The sequence below is a fragment of the Eutrigla gurnardus genome, assembly GCF_963514095.1.
Source record: "Eutrigla gurnardus genome assembly, chromosome: 20".
Lineage (NCBI taxonomy): Eukaryota > Metazoa > Chordata > Actinopteri > Perciformes > Triglidae > Eutrigla > Eutrigla gurnardus.
The window spans coordinates 21,868,586-21,891,661 of NC_139931.1; the positions used below are offsets into that span (position 1 = coordinate 21,868,586).

Genomic DNA, 23,076 nt, shown 5'->3' on the forward strand with positions numbered 1-23,076 from the left:
TGATTGCCACGGGTAGAGACCCCTGCCGGTGGTAAAGGCTGTCTTCTCGCGGTCTTCTTCTGCGACCTCCACTTGCCAATAGCCATTCGAGAAGTCTAAGGTGCTAAACCAGAGGGAGCCGCCCAGTGCATCCAACGTGTCATCCACTCTGGGGAGAGGGTGACAGTCTTTCACGGTTATACTGTTCAAGCGGCGATAGTCAATGCAAAATCTCCACTCACCGCTCTTCTTCTTAACAAGAACAACAGGCGAGGCCAAGGGGCTGAAGCTTCCCTCGATCACCCCATCCTCTAATAGGGCCTCCACCTGCCTATCTATTTCTTCCTTCTTGTCTGGAGAGGCAAGATAGGCCCGCTGTCTTATAGGAGGATGGTCGCCTGTTTTGATGCTATGCTTGATGAGGGTGCATTTACCAGCCACTCCTTTGGTCATGTTGAATATCTCCTGGTGTTCTGCTAGCAGAGCAGCTATTTTTTCTTTTTGCTGCTGGCTGGCAGGAGAATCTTGCAGTGACACCAAGGGCAGTTCAGTGGATGAAATAGCAGAGACCGTCTGGACCAGAGCATGGGTGAGTGGCACAATCTCTGAATCGTCCACAGAGAAAAGCTCCCCCAGATGGGTCCCCTCTCTCAACAAAATGTCCTGATGTGTGGGATTTAACACACGGGCCAGTGTAACCCCTTTCTTCACAGAGTTTACTGCATGAGCCACCACACACTCACATTTGTTCTGGATGTTGGGCTTTAAATAGCCCACAAAGTCAGGAAACTGGTCCACGGGCCTGGTCGGTGACACAGAGACCAGCACCAGCATTTCACTGAGGGGGGGCAGTGTCGTGGCAGTGGTTATAGAAACATTACAACACTCTGGAATCAAGTCTTTTCCACACAGGAGCGGGACGATCGTGTCCCATAGCTGCAGTGCGCCATGAGCATAATCCAGAAGGGCACGGTTTAAAACCAGAAAGTCCAGGCCCAGTAGTGCTGTCTGTGTGGACCCCCGAAGCACGTGGAACATATGCTGCCAAGAATTACTTCCCAGATGTAAAGTGGCTGATGTCTGGGCCGCGACACCAGCTACATCTCTTTTCCCGACTGATTGGAGGTGTCCTCCCTTCTGGGCGAGAGGAACCGTACACCTCGGCGTCTCTGTGCGTCATCGTTAAAGGGGCCCCTGGAAGGTGGAGGACCACGCCAGGTTGGAGAGGGCGCTCTGTCATCATAGGTAGCCCAGGGAGGCGGTCTGTCCCCCTCTGCTCTCTGCTCAGGCCAGCGACGGTCCGGTGACCGCCCTCTCGGTTCGACCCAAGGGCGACGTGACAGGCAGCCCTGTTCCCCACACACACACTGACACCCTGGGGAAGAGGTTCTCCCCTCATTCCCCCAGCCGTTGACTCTCAGACGCTTATTTTCTTCCATTATATGTCTCATATCCAGCCTCATTTCTCTCATGTCCTCAGTAAGTCTCTCTATAGCTTTGTAAGCACCTCCTCCATCCAATATGGAGTGCACCATGGCGGTTGCACTCCCTCCAGGGGAAGCGTGGCATGCTTGGATGTTGACATAGTCCAGTTTCAAAATCTCTCTGACCATTTCACAACGGGCAGCGATGACCATGGCCTCCTCCAGGTCAGTAGCCCCCTGCTCGTGACATTTAGCTCGCAGAGTTGGGTCGAGTCCCGCCAGGAACCTCCGAAATGTTTCCTCTTTTTGGGCTATGTCACCATAACCTGGGAAGGCTTCTTGCACTAACTGGCTTATGTCTGCTGCATAAACGTCCAAGCTCTCCCCTGGAGCGCGGGGGCGAGCAGAGAGATTAGCTCTGAAACAATCTAGAAAATGTCTCTGTCCAAAAGCCTCGAGCAGCTTCTCTTTAACTGCAGGATAATCAGCCTGAACGGCCGCTGGCAGGCTGTCCCACAGGAGAAAAGCAGCCTTGGTCAGCCGTGTTGGCAAAAGTCTCACCAGTTCATAGTCATGGTCATCGCCAGTGCCTCCCACGAGCGCTCTCACTACTTCGTACTATCTGGCCCAGCAGGGGAAACTTTGCTTGTCCTCTCCGGTGAAGGGCGGCGGGAGTTCAATCTTCTCTCTGTCACGCAGTGGGTCCTGGTCAAACTTCCACATATTTGCTGCTTCAGTCGTTTTGTTTCTTCAAACCAAGCTAATTAATAACCGCGAAGTGCAGGTCAGATGACACGGCATACACGTTGTGCTAACTACACTTGAGCAGCTAAACTAACGATGCTAGCGGTAGCTAGCGACTTAGCTAAACTTTAGCGAACTGTTTCAGTCGTTGAATCTTGCTATCCACGTAGGGAAAAAATAAATCCCACCGCTGCCACCAATGTAACCAAGGATTCAGGGCGCCTATACTGGGTGAATAATAAAATTTACATTTACATTTACATTTAGGTCATTTAGCAGACGCTTTTGTCCAAAGCGACTTACAATAAGTACATTTGTCAAAAGAAGGAAACAAAGAAACCACAACGTATCATTGCCGATAAAGTAAGAGCTAAAAATAGAGTGTTAGGTCCTCATCTGAGTAAAGTAGTACCTCAAGGGCAACAGTGCTATGATCAGAGTGCTATAGGTGAAGTCTGAACAGGTGAGTCTTGAGCCTTTTTCGGAAGATGGCAAATGACTCTGCTGTCCTGACATTAGTCGGGAGTTCGTTCCACCACTGAGGCGCCAGAACAGAGAAGAGTCTGGACTTTGCTGAGCGACATTTGTTTGATTTCAGCGATGGTGGTACCAGCCGGCCAGCTGAAGTAGAGGAGCGAAGTGCTCGCTTCGGGGCATGAGGTTTGACCAGTGTTTGAAGGTAGATGGGTGCCGTTCCATTGATGGCCCTAAAGGCCAGTGTCATCGTCTTGAATTGGAATAATAAAAGACACGAATATAATAATAAAAGACGCAAATATAAAATAATAAAAGACACGAATGGCCATCCTCAGCGGCAACAGTGCCGACTTTATTTTTCTTCACACACGTCAATTCCCGCTCGGCAAAACACCACAACTTCCCGTCACCCCTTCACAATAAAACTACACATCCAGTGTAATGAATACCTGATAAGACTACTGAGGGCTGTCACAACAAAAAGATAGGTTACACTAGAAACCTGTCAATCAGCAGGTGGCCCCGCCCCCTAAAGCATCCAGTACTTTCTGAGGGGTATTCCATCAAACTCGCTAAGCGCAAAGCCGGGCTAATTTCGTGGGGCAGGCTAACCATCAGGCTTACTTTAGCGGGGTTTCAGAGAAGTCCGTCTGTCGGAAACAACTGTACCAGCAGAAGGTTCCGCCAACCGTAGTCCTCGTGATTTCGTCACGTGAAAGACCAAAAATTACCCAAATTACATATATCAAGTACAAACAGACTATATTTTCATCAAGCGTCTAAAAATACATGCTTGCAATTAAAAAAATATGAATAAATCGTTTATTTTGTTTAAGACTGACTAGCCATATCATTATCTAAAGCCCTCAGTTGGGTGAGTGGTGATGCACCTGCCCTCGAATGTGGGCATCCCAGGTTCACATCCCGTCGAGGACATCTCATGTGTGTGTTTTTTTTTGTTTTTTTGCCTGTATAATTGTCTTTAGATCAGAGAATTAGACCAACATTTTACTTTAACTATGATAAATATGTCAAACAATTTCCCCAGAACCCAAATATAACTTGCAAAAACATGATAGGCATAAAGATGTTATTATTAATAGCATGTTATAGATCCCAATGACAAAGGCATTGCTGCATGCAATTTTCAGCCACATAAATTCCTTTCAGGTGAGTTCATTAATAGGTTCATTGAATGTGTTCATTGAATTGTTGAGATAAATGAGTTGGTCAATGTAGATGCATTTACTAGGCCTATTTATAAAAAAGAAAGAAAGAGAGAGAGAGAGTTCAGGCCAAAGAAAGAAGTTTCACAAAGTTCCATAGTCGGGAATTGAACCGTGGCCGGCCGCGTGCAAAGCCAGCGCGTTCTACACTATCCTCACGTTCGAGAAGTCATAGTCAGTGTTATATTAGTACATGTTACTCTTAACGGTACTTCCGTATTTAATCGCTCGGCAATTCTTGCCCAAGCAGCCTCGCGATTTTTATTTATCACTACAGTATTCCCTTTTTTGGTTATGATGGGTTTGTACTCCTCGTACAGTTCCATCAATAATTTTTGCTCTGGTCTTTTCTGCCATTTTCTCGATGATTCAACATTCACGGTTCTGGTCTGGCTTCATATCCCGTGAACGGCGTAACACACGACAACGTTAACCTGGCTTGAATTAGCCTCAACAAGGCGCGGCTGAAATGCGTTAATGTAATGGGTCTAGCTGCAAGTGGAAGTTGGCGTTAGTTCTAACCAGGCTTAACCAGGTAAGCGCCGCTTTAATTAGCGAGTTTGGTGGAATACCCCTCTGGTCTATAAATCAGGAAGTAAGTTGACAGACAGGCAAGTCGTCCAATTGAGGTTCCAGCCCGATGTTTTTGATTGGAAGGGATTTTTTCCGTCCTGCCACAGCCACATTCGTTTTTGTTTTATGACTGAGCATTAAATGTATTGATGGCTATCGGTAGAGCATTTCCCAGGGCCGGCCCGTGGCATAGGCCGTATAGGCAAATGCTAAGGGCGCCGTCCATCGGGGGGCGCCACGCCAGTGCCACAAATGGTAAAAAAAAAATTAAAAAACAAACAAACAAAAAAAAGTTGGTACCATTACAAGAAATAATCCCACGTTAATTAAAATGAAAAGCAACGCCTATTTAATAGAAATAATATTTGTTACAACATTACATTCAGCATACATTTACATGCATTCTGCTATTCAGCATTTCACTGTAATGATAATAAATTGAATCTAATCTAATTTGCATATCAGTTAACATCATACCTCTTTGGTTTTTCATTTATATTATATCATTTCATTTTATTCCTGGAATCATATGTTTTTATTATTAGACTGTAATACTCAATGGAGTCACATACTCCTCTCTTCAGATGCACCGTTGAAGTTTCTAAATCCCACCCCTGGGCCATCTACCACTGCTGCCTCCAACTCAGCAGCACAACCCACCAGTGATGCAGCATCAGCAGCACAACCCAGCCATGATGCAGCAGCATCAAGCGGTCTTCCTGTTGCCCCCACCTTTAATATCTTGTTTTGTGCAGTGCCTTATTTATATTGTATTTTTAATTTATTTTATGCAACTTGTTGACACGTTTTATTTTGTGTTTAGTTAGATCTTATACTTAAGGCTATTTATGAATGTATGTAAAAATATAATTTCATATATTCATTTTATTTTTTGTATTCATTTATTTATTCATAATTTTTTTATCTTGTTAACTATTCTGATTGTGAATATGCTTTCTTTAAGTAAAAAAAAAGGTCAAAGATAAAGCTATTCGGTTTCTTGTGAGTATACTACACTGCCGATGCAAGGGGGGCGCCACCTAAAATCTTGCCTAGGGCTCCAGATTGGTTAGGGCCGGGCCTGGCATTTCCAGGAATATAACAGAAAGTGTTTCTGAATAGAATCACCTACTTCATATAATCAGCCCAATTCATTTGCAAAATGTGAATACATTTTAAATCCCCTAATTTGAGTGATTTTTTGAGACAAGTCACGTCAGGTGATCCAATCTAACAGACGTGTGACCAGGACCCACAGTGACCGGGTGAGCAGCGTGAAGATGCCGCATCTCGCCAGCAGAGTGAGACCTCTTCACTTTCCCCCTCCTCTCCTGTGACGCCGAAGCCGCCGAGCCGCTGCCGGTCCTCTCCCCACTCCGCCCGGCTGTCTGCGTGCCGCACACCGCCTCGAACGGGAGACACAGCGAGACGGACACGGCGCACATCGGAGCGGATCTCCTCCCGGACTGTAACGGAGCGTGGATTTAACGGGAAGGAGAGACCGACGAATAAGAAGCTGCTGCGACAGGGAGCCGCTGTCCAGTTAACAAGGTAACCCAAGCTGGCTTCTGCACGCATGGTGACAGAGAGCTGCTGCAGACCCCGGCAGCATCTATGTATATAGACACGCGGAGTGAGGACCGCGTCCCTTCTGCCCCCCCTGAAACTTCATCAGATGACGCTGCTGTCAGGTAGAACGACAGACAGGCAGGTGCTGGCGATGCCAGAGCTGCGTGATGACCGGGGTGATGGGAGCATTGCAATATGAACGTGCATCATGTTGCAGAGCCATTGTGTTTATGTGTATGTGAGTGTGTGTCTGAGGGCGGAGTGTGTCGTGTAGGACAGAATGCACTTAGACACGAGGCGACACACACACACACACACACACACACGATATCTTTCTGTAAGATATCGACAAGTTAAGAATCCCCTCCCCTCAATTTCTTTCTGTTTTTTGCTCGTGTGTGTGTGTGTGTGTTGGTGTTTTGTATTTACGGAATCATCAACTAATTTTTATTGCAGCAATACAATATGTGTATTTCAGTCAAGCAGACTGAACCTCTCATAAATTTTGAATCTTGAAACTGACCAACTGAACTGTTTATTACAGTCTATATTAGAGTCCAGAGAACCTCCCGTTCTGAAACGTGAAGCCAATGCTGAAGTGTCTTAGACTGTCGTTCTCTCTGCTGGCCACCAGGGGGCGACTCCTCTGGTTGCATAGAAGTCTATGAGACCCCCCCCCCCATTCACTTTCCATTGACATTGTTTTAGTGCTGAGAGACGTGATCATGTAACCTAAAATGTGTCCCTGTGCATGAACTTGGCAACTATTTCCTGACCTGCTGTTGGACCGGGTCGGCCTACAGGCAGCACAAGTGTCTCGTTCCCAACACATTTTGAGGGTGATGCTGTGAAACGTAGTGAGACAGAAAGATATTTGTAGGAGCGGTGAAATTGTCACCAGCTATTTAACTGTCACACACACAGTGTGTGTGTGTAACAGACCACATACCTGTAAATTGTATGAAGGAGAGCACCTGTCAGAGCAACTGTCAATCATCCTCCTAGTGGCAGCCCACCAAGCGCGCAATACTGGCAAGCGGTAAACATTGTTTACCGTAATATCGCAGCTGCGGAGCCAAAGAGGAGACTTTTTCAATAAACGAACCTAGTATTTTATAGGTTCAAATAGACACAAAATCTCGTTTTTATTCATTCTACTAGTAGTCTGTTTTGCGCAAATAGAAATGGGGGCCTGTCTCTAATTCTGGCTTCCTTCCAATAAAGGCCTAGGCCGCGATGCGCTTGAGTAAATAAAGGCCCAGGCCATATTAGAGGATTTACGGTATGTATACTATTTTATAGTGTTTCTTGTTTTGGGAAGAATCATAGGTACCATGACACAGGGGTTAGGACTCATTATACTGGGATATATTGCGATCATCTCAGCAAGGTAACGTTGTGATGTTTTAAAGGCGCCATATGTAAGAATGTGGCCAAAAACGGTACTACATTCAAATTCAAAACACTGCGGTGAGTAGTATCCGCCTCCCGCTCCACCCCCTCCCCTCCAGACTCGAGGTTGCCAGAGCTGTTGGCGTATCCGTATCCTACGTCAACTTACCTGTCTAGGAGAAGAGTAGCCAATTCTGCATCCGATTTCAAATTCCTCTCAGCTTTCAACTGTCTCCACCGTTCAAATGCATCCCCTATATAGACCCTATAGGTTTTTATCTTGCCGTTTTTGTGAATCTTAACGAGCTCTTTTGGGTTTCGTTGCCTCCGCCATTGTAGCTCAGTCAAAACTGGCAACCCGTGGTTGCTCGGCAGCTGAGACTCTACTGACTGCAATGATTTGTAGACGCCGGTGGGTGGCGCCACGTGCCAAAACATGTTTTCAAAACATAAACATGATTTGCGGTCCGCAAAAGATTTTTTTAAATGCAAATATTTTTTTAAATGCAAATATTTTGGCTGTACTGTTGTTGTTGGTGAGTTCAGTATGTTATATGATCATTATTCCTGAGTCTCTATGACATATTAGGATTATTTTACGGCCAGTTGCTTTAGATTTCTTACATATTGTACCTTTTAGGGTTGTCACGATACTAACATTTTCAACTCGATACCGATACTCAGGAAAATATTCGATACTCAATACCATTTTCGATACCACAAGGATGAAAAAAAGACCCCAAAATTTAAAAGAAATATTTTTATTAACAAAAAAAATGCAAAAATAACAAGTTTCAGGTCTGAGGTAGTGCAAAACATAAATAAATAAAATAAACAATAACAATTGGAACAATATTTTGAGGTTGTAAATATTAGGCAAGCCTGGTTAAAAACTAAATTAACTTAAGTGTTCCTTCCTTGGCTATGCTTTATATACATAACAATAAACTAAATGACACTAGCCAAACCAGTTAACATGAACATTACACTGTTGAAATGCTGTATTCTCAGCAGCTGCACCTGTTACAAAAAAAGTCTGAAACTGAAAAGTGCACAGAATTATTCAATCACACATTGTTCAGAAAGTGCATTGTCCTCTATTCTGCACTCTAGATAAATGACTGTTTAGGTACTGGTGGTAACACTGGCCTGAATTTGCTTTGCTCTTTGCAGATTTTTTGCTACAAATACTAGCATGTCAATGTGTTCCTCAAAGGCAGGAACACACCGGCCCAACCGTTGGACGTCTGAAGCGTTTGGAGAGGCTCGGACGAGGTCGGGAACACATATGTTTGGTGTGTACAGCTGCGTCGGAAGCTTTCGGAGCCGCGCGGACGTTGTCTGATCAGACTGAGCATACGAAGTCTGAGGAGGTGGGCTGTTGGACGTCTGAGCCATTGGATACTCTGATTGGCGGTGTGCTAGCGAATCAGAGTATCCAATGGCGGTGTGTGGGCGGGGCGGAAGTGACGATGGTAAACTCCGTATTACTCGTTCCCTACTGAGACGACGTCTTCGTAAAATAATGAGCCCGAGAGCACACAACGCGAGTGTCACCCTAGCCAGAGTCATCTTTCCAGAAATGCCAAGTATTTAGTCCACAAAGGTCTTCTCGAGTCGAACGAATACTGAACCAAGACTGTGTGTGCATTGTTTTTATCTGCACTCCGTTCCGTCATTTCCTGTTTTCCTGTTTTGGAGTACTGGCACGAGACTAGCGCCACCCGCTGTTAAGGAGGCTTATTGCATCTCGCGCAAGCGCAGAACGTACACGCTGCTGTGGTGTCGGAAGCACGTCGAAGCGGTGTGTACAACGCAACTTTTCTGCCGAACGGGTCAGACGAGAGGCAACAGAGTGGGCGGAGAATGGTCGGATAAGGCAGTTGGACGTCTGGGCGGTGTGTAGGGGCCTTAAGTCTCGCCCTTCTTGGGCTGCAAATTAGCCCTGATGTGGGGGGGGGGGGAATCGATACTTTTGAAAATGAGTATCGTATCCGGATACAACATTTTAGTATCAATACTTTTTTGAGTTTTGATACTTTTGACAACCCTAGTACCTTTAAGTCTAATTTTGGGAAAACTGTCATAGTATAAAGAACAAGGGTAGGAGGGAACCATGGCATCACTAACGCAGCACGTTGCTAACGGCGCATCGCTAATGCAGCTAACACAATTATGGAGGCTTTCTTTGTTAACAGCTTGACACCAGAAGCTAGCTGAATCCAGATCCAGTAAGGTTGCTGCTCGGGTTGTTTTGCACGATACTGATACTGAAAATGTATTGCGATACAAGGCAACACAAGCAACCTGGCTAAGCACCTCGCCGACCTGTTTAAAAAATAGAAGAGCTCCAGGTTAGTGGATGTGATAGGTAAGATAATCCTACAACCTGTCCATATCCAAGTCAAATGTAATTCTTTTGATGGGGCAAACTTTTTTTTACCATTTTACCAACTTTTTTTTACCATTTACCATTTTTTTACCAATTTTTTTTACCATTTTTTACCAAACTTTTTTTTACAATTTTTTTTTTACCATTTTTTAACAATTTTTTTTTACCATTTGACGAGACAATAAAGGGCAGTGATAGCTGTCTAATTTGACTTAATCTTTGTAGCTAACTAAGCAATGGGGCTAGCTTTTCTTTATGCAAACCTTCTCACCGTTAACGTTAACTTTACCATAACAAGCAAGCTGCTGAAATCATGTGTTGGGGAGGTTTAGCTCAGGAGGTAGAGCGGGTTGGCTGGCAACTGCAAGATTGCCGGTTCGTTCCCCGGCTCCTCCTAGCTGAGTGCCTGGTGTCCCTGAGCAAGACACCTCACCCCAATTGCTCCTGACGAGCTGGCTGTCACCTTGCGTGGTTGACTCCCCCGTCAGTGTGTGAATGTGTGTATGAATGGGTGACAGTCATTCCTGTAAAGTGCTTTGGATAAAAGCGCTATATAAATGAGGCCATTTACCATTTAGGTGTTCACAAGTATGCAGATCAACAGCACAAGTTATACATGATCAATTTACACTCAATCAATACTGTAATGGTCATGATGCGTGTGCATTTTGTCCATTATTCCTGTTAAGAAAATGAGCTCAGTCAAGAGTGCAGACATCTGCCAGGGAGGTTATTCTTATTTCATCTAGTTAGCAGAAGTTAGCCATCAAAGAAATCACATGAACTCAAAAGTCCTCGATTCTGAGTCAACCCCATGGCAACCTGACTTACGATAAAAGATCGAAAGTGGATGATTAAAATGGGCAGTTAAGTCCTGCTGGCACTTCTCTGCTGGGATTGAACACACTATGGTACAAAAATTCTCTGCTGTGTGTTTTATAGCTTGTTTTCACATCCTCCACTGATGCTTTTATGTTGTCTAAACCTAAATTTGGTTTTGTTTTCTAAAGCTCACGTTGGTTTTGTTTACATTTTGGGACTATCTCATGGACGGCTATAAGACAGACTGTTGAAAGACCAGGATTAACAAGCGAATCAAAGTGACGTCTTTTTAAACAGGTGCAGAATGGTGGATATGAACTTGTGAAGAACACTTCCTGTAGAATCCCAAAGAGTGACTGAAAAACATTTGGGAATGAAACTTCAATGTTAAAGTGTGAGAATGGAATCTGATAAAAAATGAACATTGTTTATAGTTCCCATATACACTGTTAATTCCTTAACACTATCGGTCAATGACCATAAACAGGAATAAAGATAAGAAAAAGAGAAAGGAAAAAAATGCTAAAGATGAATGTTTTTTTCTTTATTTAAATCTCAACACAAACAAATCAAAAAACCTAAATTGTTTACAATAAACTTAAAATGCAGGTCTTTGGTGATTGTAAGCACTGTTAAATGTTACTATCATGTCTGACTCCTCACTGCTCCGGTTTGTGGCTGTCTTGTGACAAGTCTAGCTTACAGAAATCGATTTCATAGATGAAGTTATTTAGAGATAATAACTATATTATGAGACTAATATGTATAACGATGAGTGTTACCTTTCAGTGAAGACGTAATGTTGCCGCTTTGCTAATGCAATAATAGGTACCAGAAATCACTGATACTCTGTATCCATCTCTAGTTGTCACATGACGCACAAACATTTTCCTGTCAAGTTGTCTAACATAACTATTATTCATCCAGACAAGCTGTTCAAGAACAATTTCTTATTTATGTCCTGTTTGCGGTAACTGCCGTGGGGAACAATTGTCGAGGGACGGGGAGAGGTTAGACACACACACAAATACACACACACACTAATCCTAACCCTAACCCAAAAATGTCTCATACTTCAATATATATACACTCACCGGCCACTTTAATAGGTACACCTGTCCAACTGCTCGTCAACGCCAATTTCTAATCAGCTAATCACATGGCAGCAACTCAATGCATTAAGGCATGTAGACATGGTCAAGACGATCTGCTGCAGTTCAAACCGAGCATCAGAATGGGGAAGAAAGGTGATTTAAGTGACTTTGCACGTGGCATGGTTGTTGGTGCCAGACGTAGTGGTCTGAGTATTTCAGAAACTGCTAATCTACTGGGATTTTCACGCACAACTATCTCTAGGGTTTACAGAGAATGGTCCGAAAAAGAGTAAATATCCAGTGAGCGGCAGTTCTGTGGGCGCAAATGCCTTGTTGATGCCAGAGGTCAGAGGAGAATGGCCAGACTGGTTCGAGCTGTGTTACGACCCAGCTCGCAGAAGGGGAAGAGACGTAACATACACCGGTGTTTTGGGTGATTTAAAAGGTATTTAATAAACAACGGAAAAAAAACGGCGGACTACTCAACCCACATTCTGTTAGTTCCCAAATGAAAGTATCCCAATCCACTCAGCACTCCTGGAACCTATGGGGCTAACAACAACCCCCAGGTAAATAACTGAGGTCCGTACAGAAATGATAGCTAATTTGGCCCAGTCCCTACATGCACTCTAGTGCCTCTCTAATACACACACACACACACCACGAGAGACACGGTGGCAAGCTGTTCAATTGAAATCCCAGATGCCCCGACTAACACACAATTTGGCCCCTTTATAGTCTTCTCCGAACTACGTCTTCTGATTGGAGGGTGGCATCCGTTGCTGCCCCCAATCAGGATCCTCCAGCGGCCAGTCACGAAGTCAGGTGGGGGGATGGGGGGGAAGCACCCGAGTCCTGACGTCATCCCCCTGCTGGACAGACAAAATACTACCCAGCCCAAGGAGAGACTGGACTTTGGTGACGGCCGTAACAAGCTGATAGAAAGGCAACAGTAACTCAAATACCCACTCGTTACAACCGAGGTATGCAGAAGAGCATCTCTGAACGCACAACACGTCGAACCTTGAGGCAGATGGGCTACAGCAGCAGAAGACCACACCGGGTGCCACTCCTGTCAGCTAAGAACAGGAAACTGAGGCTACAATTCGCACAGGCTCACCAAAATTGGACAATAGAAGATTGGAAAAACGTTGCCTGGTCTGATGAGTCTCGATTTCTGCTGCGACATTCGGATGGTAGGGTCAGAATTTGGCGTCAACAACATAAAAGCATGGATCCATCCTGCCTTGTATCAACGGTTCAGGCTGGTGGTGGTGGTGTAATGGTGTGGGGGATATTTTCTTGGCACACTTTGGGCCCATTAGTACCAATTGAGCATCGTGTCAACGCCACAGCCTACCCGAGTATTGTTGCTGACCATGTCCATCCCTTTATGACCACAGTGTACCCATCTTCTGATGGCTACTTCCAGCAGGATAACGCGCCATGTCATAAAGCGTGAATCATCTCAGACTGGTTTCTTGAACATGACAATAAGTTCACTGTACTCAAATGGCCTCCACAGTCACCAGATCTCAATCCAATAGAGCACCTTTGGGATGTGGTGGAACGGGAGATTCGCATCATGGATGTGCAGCCGACAAATCTGCAGCAACTGCGTGATGCTATCATGTCAATATGGACCAAACTCTCTGAGGAATGTTTCCAGTACCTTGTTGAATCTATGCCACGAAGGATTAAGGCAGTTCTGAAGGCAAAAGGGGGTCCAACCTGGTACTAGCAAGGTGTACCTAATAAAGTGGCCGGTGAGTTAAAAAGAAAAATGAATTATGGAAAAAATGATGCTCCTTATCACTGCAGAAGTTTTCTTTAGTATAGTATAGTATAGTATAATAGAACTGTTTTTAAATCTCAACTTTGCAGTTCAGCCATTTCACAAACCGTAGAAAAGTAAAAATGCAAATTAATCAATTCGATAAAAAAACGCCCAGCCCTAATATGAAAGGATTCATATGAAGTTGGAGCTTAAGTTGAGGATACTTTTGCATACTTGTTTCTCATACTTCCTGTCGTTCACTTCTCTCACGTACTCTTTGCTTGCTCATTCCAACCCTCACCTATGGTCATGAGTTTTGCATAGTGATAGAAAGAATGAGGTCACGGATACAAGCGGCTGAAATTAGCTTCCTCTGTTGGGTGACAGGGTCAGCCTTTTCAAAGGGGGAGTAGAGCTGCTGCTACTTCACCTCCTGTTAGAGGTGTTCCAGGCATGTCCACAGGGCTCCAGACTAACCTTTTGCATTGGTTGCACTGGTGCGCCTAACTTCTTTTTTAAGTGCACCAGCACAAAATGTAGGTGCACCCACATTTTTCATTGCGTCGCCTTTAACGCCAAAAAGTCACCTTTTCATGAATGACACCCCCTTATGGCCTAGGTTAACTGCAGCACCATCAGCACCCAGAGCAACCGTTTTCTCCAGCCAATCTTGTCAAGACGGGGTCGAGGAGGGAGGACCCAGACGCAGGACAAGCAGTCTTTAAAAGGCTTTATTCAAAATCAAAATAAAAGACCGAGGTGCAAAAAACTAACTCTAAAAAATAAACTAACACTATAAACAAAAAATCACTCACTGGGAGGAAAACATGACTTCAACATAAACTGCAACAAAAACAACTTAACTTAGGTTCTGAGGTGACGAGGAACATGAGGTGACGAGGAACATTACGTGACGAGAGACATATGACGAACTGGCACAAGACAAGGGGAGACGCAGACTTAAATACACAGAGGGATAATGAGCAACAGGTGACAACAATCAGGGATCAGGGATGACATCAGACCAGGGAACACATGGAGGAAGGGCAAGTGACCTGAAACGAGAGGGGAGTTATTTTCAAAATAAAACAGGAAATGACCAGACAAAAACCCAAGACGAGACATTACCTCACCGGCGTGACAAATCTGCACACTGATGCCAAAGCGCAGCAAATGCTTGCTTTGTGGCAACATAAATTCCTCAAGAATAAAAAGATCATACAGGTCACTAGCCTGTAGATTGCAAATGGAAAACTGTTTATGTGATCTTAGCCTAGCCTACTTATATTTTTACTTAGGCTATTCATTTTTAATAATATTAGGAATAGGCTACTATACAATTTCCTATTCATGATCTCTCATGCTGTAATGTGGGCCTTCAAACACTGTGCGTGTCCATGCTCCACCTCGACATGTCCAATTAACATGTTGACCGGCCTCCCTTTCCGCAAAATGCGGCAGTAGACAATAACGCACTCCGTCGTAGAGACGTCTGTGTCGCCGTCAATCATGAATGACGTGTATGTTGCGTTTCCAACCTCCGCAGCTGTCTTGTTCTTTAGTGTGTCAAACATTTGTGAAAGAATGGAGGTCTCCATCTTTCTGCAGAGTCAATCGCTACAGACCTTCAAACTTCACGTGGCATTGAGATTAGCTCAAGAACAGTATGTAGAGAGCTTCATGGAATGGGTTTCCATGGCGATCAGCTGCATCCAAGGTGTAAAGCACGCCGCCACTGGACTCTAGAGCAGTGGAGATGTTCTCTGGAGTGACCAATCACACTTCTCCATCTGGCAATCTGATGGACGAGTCTGGGTTTGGTGGTTGCCAGGACAACGGTACTTGTCTGACTGCATTGTGCCACGTGTAAAGTTTGGTGGAGGCGGATTATGGTGTGGGGTTGTTTTTCAGGAGCTGGGCTTGGCCCCTTAGTTCCAGTGAAAGGAACTCTGAATGCTTCAGCATACCAAGACATGTTGGAAAATTCCATGCTCCCAACTTTGTGGAACAGTTTGGGGATGGCCCCTTCCTGTTCCAACATAACTGTCCACCAGTGCACAAAGCAAGGTCCATAAAGACATGGATGAGAGAGTTTGGTGTGGATGAACTTGACTGGCCTGCACAGAGTCCTGACCTCAACCCGATAGAACACCTTTGGGATGAATTAGAGTGGAGACTGAGAGCCAGGCCTTCCCGTCCAACATCAGTGTGACCTCACAAATACACTTCTGGAAGAATGGTCAAAAATTCCCATAAACACACTCCTAAACCTTGTGGAAAGCCTTCCAGAAGAGTTGAAGCTGTTATAGCTGCAAAGGGTGGACCGACGTCATATTAAACCCTATGGATTAAGAGTGGGATGTCACTTAAAGGGACAGTTCAGAATTTTGGACATAAGACCTATTTTCCAAGTGAGCTGGTGTTTTCGAGACGTCTGGAGACGTTTTCAAGACATTTCATTCAGTTCTTCTAGTTGCCGAGTTCGCTTATGCTATGGCTAGCGCAAGTCAATGGTTCTAGTTAGACAGGCATTAAAAACAGTCTTGCCCACTCCACAGTGCATAAACACTCGGTGAGCTAAAGTTTTTTTTGCCGGTGACAGACGCTGTTTATCGGGGAGAAATGTGAGGAGGAGTCGGTAGGACGGGCGGGAGGAAGGACGCTTCTCCACGTACAGCTGCGGTATTTGTTTCCCCGTTGCCAAAGACAGTTACAGTCACTACGTTACCTTAGTTTGGTTCTGCAACGTTGCTTTGTGGGACATTTCTCTGTAGTAAGTTGAGTGAGGGACCTGTGCAGTTAACAGACCATCAGATAGACACGCCCTCCACGCCAAATCTGCATCTTACATAAATCAAACGTTTAATTTAAAAAAATAAATAATATCGAAATTTGTATCGAACCGTGGTTCAAAAATCGTGATACAAACCGAATCATGAGTTTGGTGTATCGTTACAGCCCTAGTATGTATATATATATATATATATATATATATAGAGAGAGAGAGAGAGAGAGAGAGAGAGAGAGAGAGAGAGAGAGAGACTCATATTTACTACAAGGAGCTGTGGGTTTTACTGTCTTCTAGTTGTATATTTCTATCAATACACAAACCAGTATTCGCTTGGAGCACTGTGGGCTGAAACCAGCTCTGTGTGCAGGGCCCTTTGTTTTTTAGTCCCTCCTGTTGTTATTGAATGTGCTATAAATTTGATGTAATTTGACTTGACTGCATTAAAATGTCATATCCACCACTACATTAACAAACTACACTGTGCACTAAAACCTGGATTAAAATCATCTCATCTACCACCAACAGTCTAATTCTTACTTTCATAGCAGCTTAAAAGTCCCTTTGGTAAACCTCCTGTTGTGATTCAGACCACCGTCATCTCTAGTCTGAACCATCACCAGCAAATGTTTTCAATTCCAAAATAATGGGTTTGATGACTGAAAAGTGTCAGATGTGTAATCGAGTGAGGAATGCTGTCTATCTCCGTACCCGTGTGTGTCTCTGTGTACTTGTCTGTCTCAGTGTACCCGTGTGTGTCTCAGTGTACCCGTGTGTCTCTATGTACCCGTGTCTGTGTACCCGTGTGTCTCTGTGTACCCGTGTCTGTGTACCCATGTGTGTCTCTGGGTACTGTCTGTCTGTGTCAATAGAAGTGGCACCAATGCACCAAACTAGCAGACTTCACTGCAGACTGCAAGAAGTAGACATAGTCATGATGTCACTCAGGTGTGTGGACTACTAAACCTTGAGATCGGCATTTTGGCCATCACCAAATGGACCATAATGTACTAAATGAACATCATGCTGAATTGAAGGAGGTTAGGAGGTAAGGAGGTTACCACCTGGTGCAAACAGACCCCAACATCTATCTAACATATGTTGCAATCTTGCCCAAGACGCGTCCCTACTATGTGCTTTATTGAAGGGTTGATGGTTTGTGGACGGTGTATCATGCCTGTGTCATGAATGAACAACATGCAATGTTTGCTGATTGGTGTGTATAATATATAAATAAGGGTGTGATTGCCTTTGTTAAAACATTTTGTCTAGTATGGCATGGTGTGAAATAGTAAATAGTAATGCAGGCATGACTATTTCGTTTTACCAAGCTGTAACCAAGTGTGACTGTCGTGGATGAATGTGTGAGAGTGCCACAAACAAATAGCATGGGATGTAGGGAGAAACCAAAATCCTCAGGATTTACTAGTTCTCATCAGCAAGTGGTCTGGTTTGGATCCCTGCGAGCTTAACGAGGCCGGGGTCTGTGTGGGACACATTAGCAGGTGGTGATGTGTGGGTTTGTGTCGGGGGTAATGGAGTATCAGCTGAAGGGTTGATAAGTGAAACTGTTATGACAAAGTGAAACATTCGAATTCATTTTAGGTGAGCTTCATGCCAGTTTCTAGCTTGGCAAGGTAACAGAACAGCACAGAGCCAGAGACAGCTCTGCCAAGCCTGCGAGGACCCACTCTGATTCACAGACTGCCTCACACTGATACCACACAGCCCAGTGTGTGTGTGTGTGTGTATGTGTGTCTGCGTCTGTGTGTGCATGTATGTGTGTGTGTGTGTGTGTGTGTGCGTGTGCATGTTTGTGTGTGTGTGTGTGTGTGTGTGTGTGTGTATGTGTGCGCATGTGTGTGTCTGTGTATGTGTGTGTGTGATTGCACCTTAGGGCCAGCAGAGTATTGAGGCCAGTTGAAACAGGGCAACATCAGAGGGATGCAAATCACATACACCAGCAACACCCAAACACACACACACACACACACACACACACACACGCACACACACACACACACACTGTCTTCTCTCAAGCATTCAACTCACAACAAACTGCAGTGAAATACGTCTTCCTGGTTGTCTGTCATGAGACTCTCAATACCCAACCATCCCTCCTCCATATGGAGTATAGAGAGGCTAAATGCCCCATCCTGTGTACCACATAGGTCCTCATTTATGAGAAAAATATGTCAGCAGTCAACAACAAAAAAAGCAAATATTTTTTTAAGCCATCTGAATTGTACCATGAGTTCCACATATTGGGCCCTAGTTTCGTAGACCAGGCGCAGTCACCTTTCAGCACACCTGCGCCGCGCCGACGGGGTGTGTCCGCCTGGACTTTGCAAGTTTCGTGCACCGCGCAGGCTCGCGCAGGCACACCTCCCGTCTCGCCCACCGGCGCAAGTGGGAAAGAGGGAGGAGAAGAAGGCGTGAGTGGGAGACGAGGAGGAGACGAGGCGTGGACTGGGATTAATACAGCCGATTCAGATCTTCGCCAATCAGATGAGCTCCTCTCCTGCAAGTTCCGTCACTTGACAACCCGATGACAGAAGCAGCGCCACCGCTCCCACCACGCGCATCACGTGCTGTGCGCGCGTATCATAATAATAACAATGCCGATATTATAAAAAACAGGAGAGAGAGAGGGAGATGTTTTGGTCCGAGAGGCTGAGTTTCCGTTACGCGTGCCATCCGCCTTTGATCTGACGTCAGATGTGACGGGACAATCTATATAGATATAAATTCACGTGTTGATTCAATTAGTTGCATTAAATAGTGCTTGTTGTGATTATTTATTGCATTTAAATGTGCCTGGAACTGTGGAAACCTGCTTGTGAGGTCTCGGTGACGTGTGCGCACTGCGCGCCGGTCCGCCAAACTTCCGATCCGCCAAACTTCCGATCCGCCAGCTGTGATTCGCATTGAATCAATGGACTTTATTTACGCCTTGCGCCGAAAGTAGACCAGGTCGGAGCTGGCGAGCTTTCAGCGCAGTCTCGGCGAGGCTTTTTGCCACGAAACTTCCGCTACGCCAAGCTGAATCTGTGATGCCTCCCCCTGCTGCGCCGCCACACCCATCTTGACGCAGGCGATCTACCAAACTGCCAAACTGACGGTGCGCAAGGCTGCGCGGGTCGAAACTTGCACTGCGCCGGCTGCGCCACCCTGCGCCGCCCTGCGCTGGTCTACGAAACTAGGGCCCATTATGTTTGTCAAGGTAAAAGATATATTTTCCGAGTCAAGAAATTCTCAGTTTGTTTTAGAGAGTCATTTCATTTTGTGTGAAACTACATCTCTCGTCTCACACAATTTACACATACATTTACATTTAGGGCCAGGGGCGCCGTAATGGGGGGAAAGGTTAGGACGATTCTAAGGGCCCGCAACTGACAGGGGCCCTAAAATATTAGAACATTTAATTTTTATTAAATGAAGCTGTCATCGTTAATCAATAATTTCCATTAATAAAACGTTTTATGTAGAGTGAAATAAATAAAATAACGTTAATTTCACTGCTTTTTGACAAAAAGTAACAATTTCAAACCTCTGTACACCCCCCTGTATTTAGAAGTAATGGTTTGGTCCTGTTTTCAAACGCAGCTCCGCATCCCGCATATATAAATGCAGGTAAACCTTAAGCAGCTATTCATACTAAATAAGTTGTCCCTGTCCACTGATGCCAGGATCAGATGCATCTTCAGGCTCAGCAGCTCTGCCCCCCCATATTGAACCTGATCCAGCTTTACTCCCAGTACCATCTGAAGAATGGAGGTGAGGTGACATACATGCCCCAGCCCACCATAGCATATCTGAAGGGAGACTGGATTTTTTTTTTTTTTTAAGGAGACATAAAAGGGTTTCCCCCAGTGTATTTCAGCCATGGAGGGCAGCCATGCCTGGAATACACAGTCCGCCTCTACCTAGCGCGACCCGCGAAACCGTTTGTATGAGTGCGAGAGACAGAAGGAGATAGCATAGGAATAAAGTGCGGGCAGGGCTTGTTAACATCAATATAAGATATTTTTTCAAAAAGTAAAAGTATTGCAACGAGGCGCAGGTGAGGTGAGACAAGACTGTCTTTTCTCATGGCTCAGGATGTGCTACTGCTAATAAAAACGGAACACTTTCTGTGCAGTGCAGCATCACATTAAAGGGATAGTTCGGAATTTTGGACATAAGACCTATTTTCCAAGTCAGCCGGTGTGTTCGAGACGTCTGGAGACGTTTTCAAGACATTTCATTCAGTTCTTCTAGTTGCCGAGTTTGCTTGTGCTATGGCTAGCGCAAGTCAATGGTTCTAGTTAGACGTTACACTAAGGACCTAACCGTTAGGACTACAGAATGCAGCCTACAAAGCCTACACAATGCGGCCAGACAATGGGACAAAGGAGATAAAAAACTACAACCACCATTTTAGTGTCACCTCCACCTGGTCACGAGATCTGACGTCACACAGCTGGCGCTCTATTGGCTGGCAACTGCATGGGACTCCAGGGGGTCCCCCGGACCAGCCGTGAGCTATAAATCCCGCGGCCACCAGAAAACTTTCTCTCTCCAAAGTAACTCGCGTTACGCCAGGAGGTGAAGATTACGTCTGCAGCGTTTCCCTTTGTCCTAGGCCGCAGTCTTTCCCCCAAACTCGCTGGACGAGCAACAGACTGTTTTACCCCTCTTTTTCTCTACTCGTTTAATTTTTCTTTTGTTTATCATTTTGGATCCCGAGGAGACCACCGCGACAGCGCGACTCTCCCGTTCCCCGCGGTAAGAAGAAAAACTTTCTTCGTCCCAGCTGCCTGCAGAACAGATAACTCGACCCGTCTTTGTCTGAAATCAGCTGACTAAATCGCCGAGCCCCGCGATTCATCGTTCCCTGCAGAAGGAAGAATAACTAACGGTTTTCTTCAACTAATTGGATCCGGCGCTGAACGAGCGCCCCACGAACTACCGTCCGTTGCCGGCGTCAAGGAACGCCATCGCCGCACGGGACGAAACCCTCACATCGACGCATCTCACATCGACAAAAGTAAGAGGCTATTTGTCTGGGCAGAAGCAGAGATTCGATAGTGTAGGAAATGCTTGTAATTCTTGTTAATGTGTTTTAAGTTCTGATCGCGGAGTCCGTTTGTTCATGTGCTGCTGTATGTGAATGCTGATCGTGTACCCACGCAGCTGGGTTGATTTCTGTAACAGTGTTTTCGACTAACCTCCGCCATATTCGCGAGCTCAGAAAGCCTCTACTATCAGTTAAAAGACCGGTCTCGCGGAATAAACGCCAGTTCATTCACGCGAGCCCATGTGATAGCGGCACGCTTTCTGTCCCTCCGAATATCGCTCGCGCATCCTCTCTCTCTTTGTTTGTGTCCCGCTAACACACACACACATACACGCCGCACACACGTGTCCTAAGCCAGCTGTTCCCGGCGGACGCTAGAGACATAGCTACATCTGGTGGCTACATACGGCTATCTCTCTCTCTCTCTCTCTCGCTACTCCATCGGACGCCAGTGGCTCCGCCCCTGAACGCTGCGAGGAATAGTTCCATCTGGTGGCCGCCCATAGCCATCTCTCCCTCTCTCTCTCTCTCTCTCGACACGCACACACGCACACGCACGCACACACACACTCCACGTGTGTCTCTCCCTTTGTTTAAGCTTAGCTTTGTGTGTTAGGTAGTTAGGTAATAATAGGGTGACCAGACGTCCCGGATTTTCGGGAACAGTCCCCGATTTGGCCAACCTGTCCCCGGTTAAAGCTGTCCCCGAAAATGTCCCCGATTTGAATGGGAGAGAAAAAAAGTTGCGCACCAACGCAAACTCCAGTTATTACGGTAGCCAGTAAAAAGTTGCGCACCGACGCAAACTCCAGTTATTACGGTAGCCAGTGAAACTAACGTACTGACGTTACAGTCATTGGAATTAAAAAGGTGGAAGACATAATACCTTCTTACCTCAGGCCTGAGTAGACAGGATTGTAATATTGTTGCTCCGCACAATGAATTCACAGCATTTACAATTTTTCTATAACTTTGAGAAGACCTCTTTTAAAGTCAGTTGTCTGCACTGTGGTTCTTCATATGTGCACCATCAAATGTGTTCTTGTTTTCTCCATAAAGCTTGTGAACTGAAAAAAAAAAAATCATCAGCTAAATAATAAATAAGTTGAATAAGATAAGAATCTGTTTTGTTGTTTTTGTTTCATCTGTGGTTTTTACAGCTCTAATGTTAATTGCTGCAGACTGCTTTTACATATTAAAATTAACATGTAATTGCCCCTGTTATTTATTTCATAATGATAACATTGGAATTTTGACCACCGCGCTGGAAATGTCCCCGATTTTCATTTCAGAAATCTGGTCACCTTAGGTAATAAGGCTTTGTTAATTGCAGTGTTATTGATTGTGATCATTATTACTGATTTTAATAAATCTTATTATGTTATAACTAGCGGTCTCTTGTGCTTGTTGTGTATATGTCACTGGATAACAGCAGGTTGTGAAGGCTAGTGCTTGAATTTCACGCCCTTCTTAATTGTTAGATTGTTTTTATGCTTCCATGCCAATGATCACGATGATTGGCATGTGAGTATGAAACCTTTATATTGAGACTGAATACAGTTTTAGGTTATCTTTTCCCTGATCCCAGGGTGGTGCCCCGTTTATTCATGATTATATCATGATAATATATTAAATATAATTATTAATACCGATAATCATATTGATATTGATAGTTAACTGTTGATAACCAAATCTGCTCCTGCTACAACCCCAACACCAGAATGTGTCATAAAGACTAATGCTGGTTCAACTGGTTTGCA

General features: G+C 45.0%; 1 protein-coding gene across 2 annotated transcripts in view; it reads left to right on the forward strand.

The window, feature by feature from the left end:
* The first annotated feature begins 5,787 nt into the window (after window positions 1–5,787).
* LOC311030463 (junction plakoglobin-like) overlaps window positions 5,788–23,076 on the forward strand; it is a 202,183-nt gene continuing 184,894 nt past the window's right edge. For both annotated transcript variants that reach the window (XM_084036224.1, XM_084036225.1), the window contains exon 1: window positions 5,788–5,974. The gene's annotated coding sequence lies outside the window, so the exon portion shown is untranslated. The remainder of the gene's footprint in view (window positions 5,975–23,076) is intronic.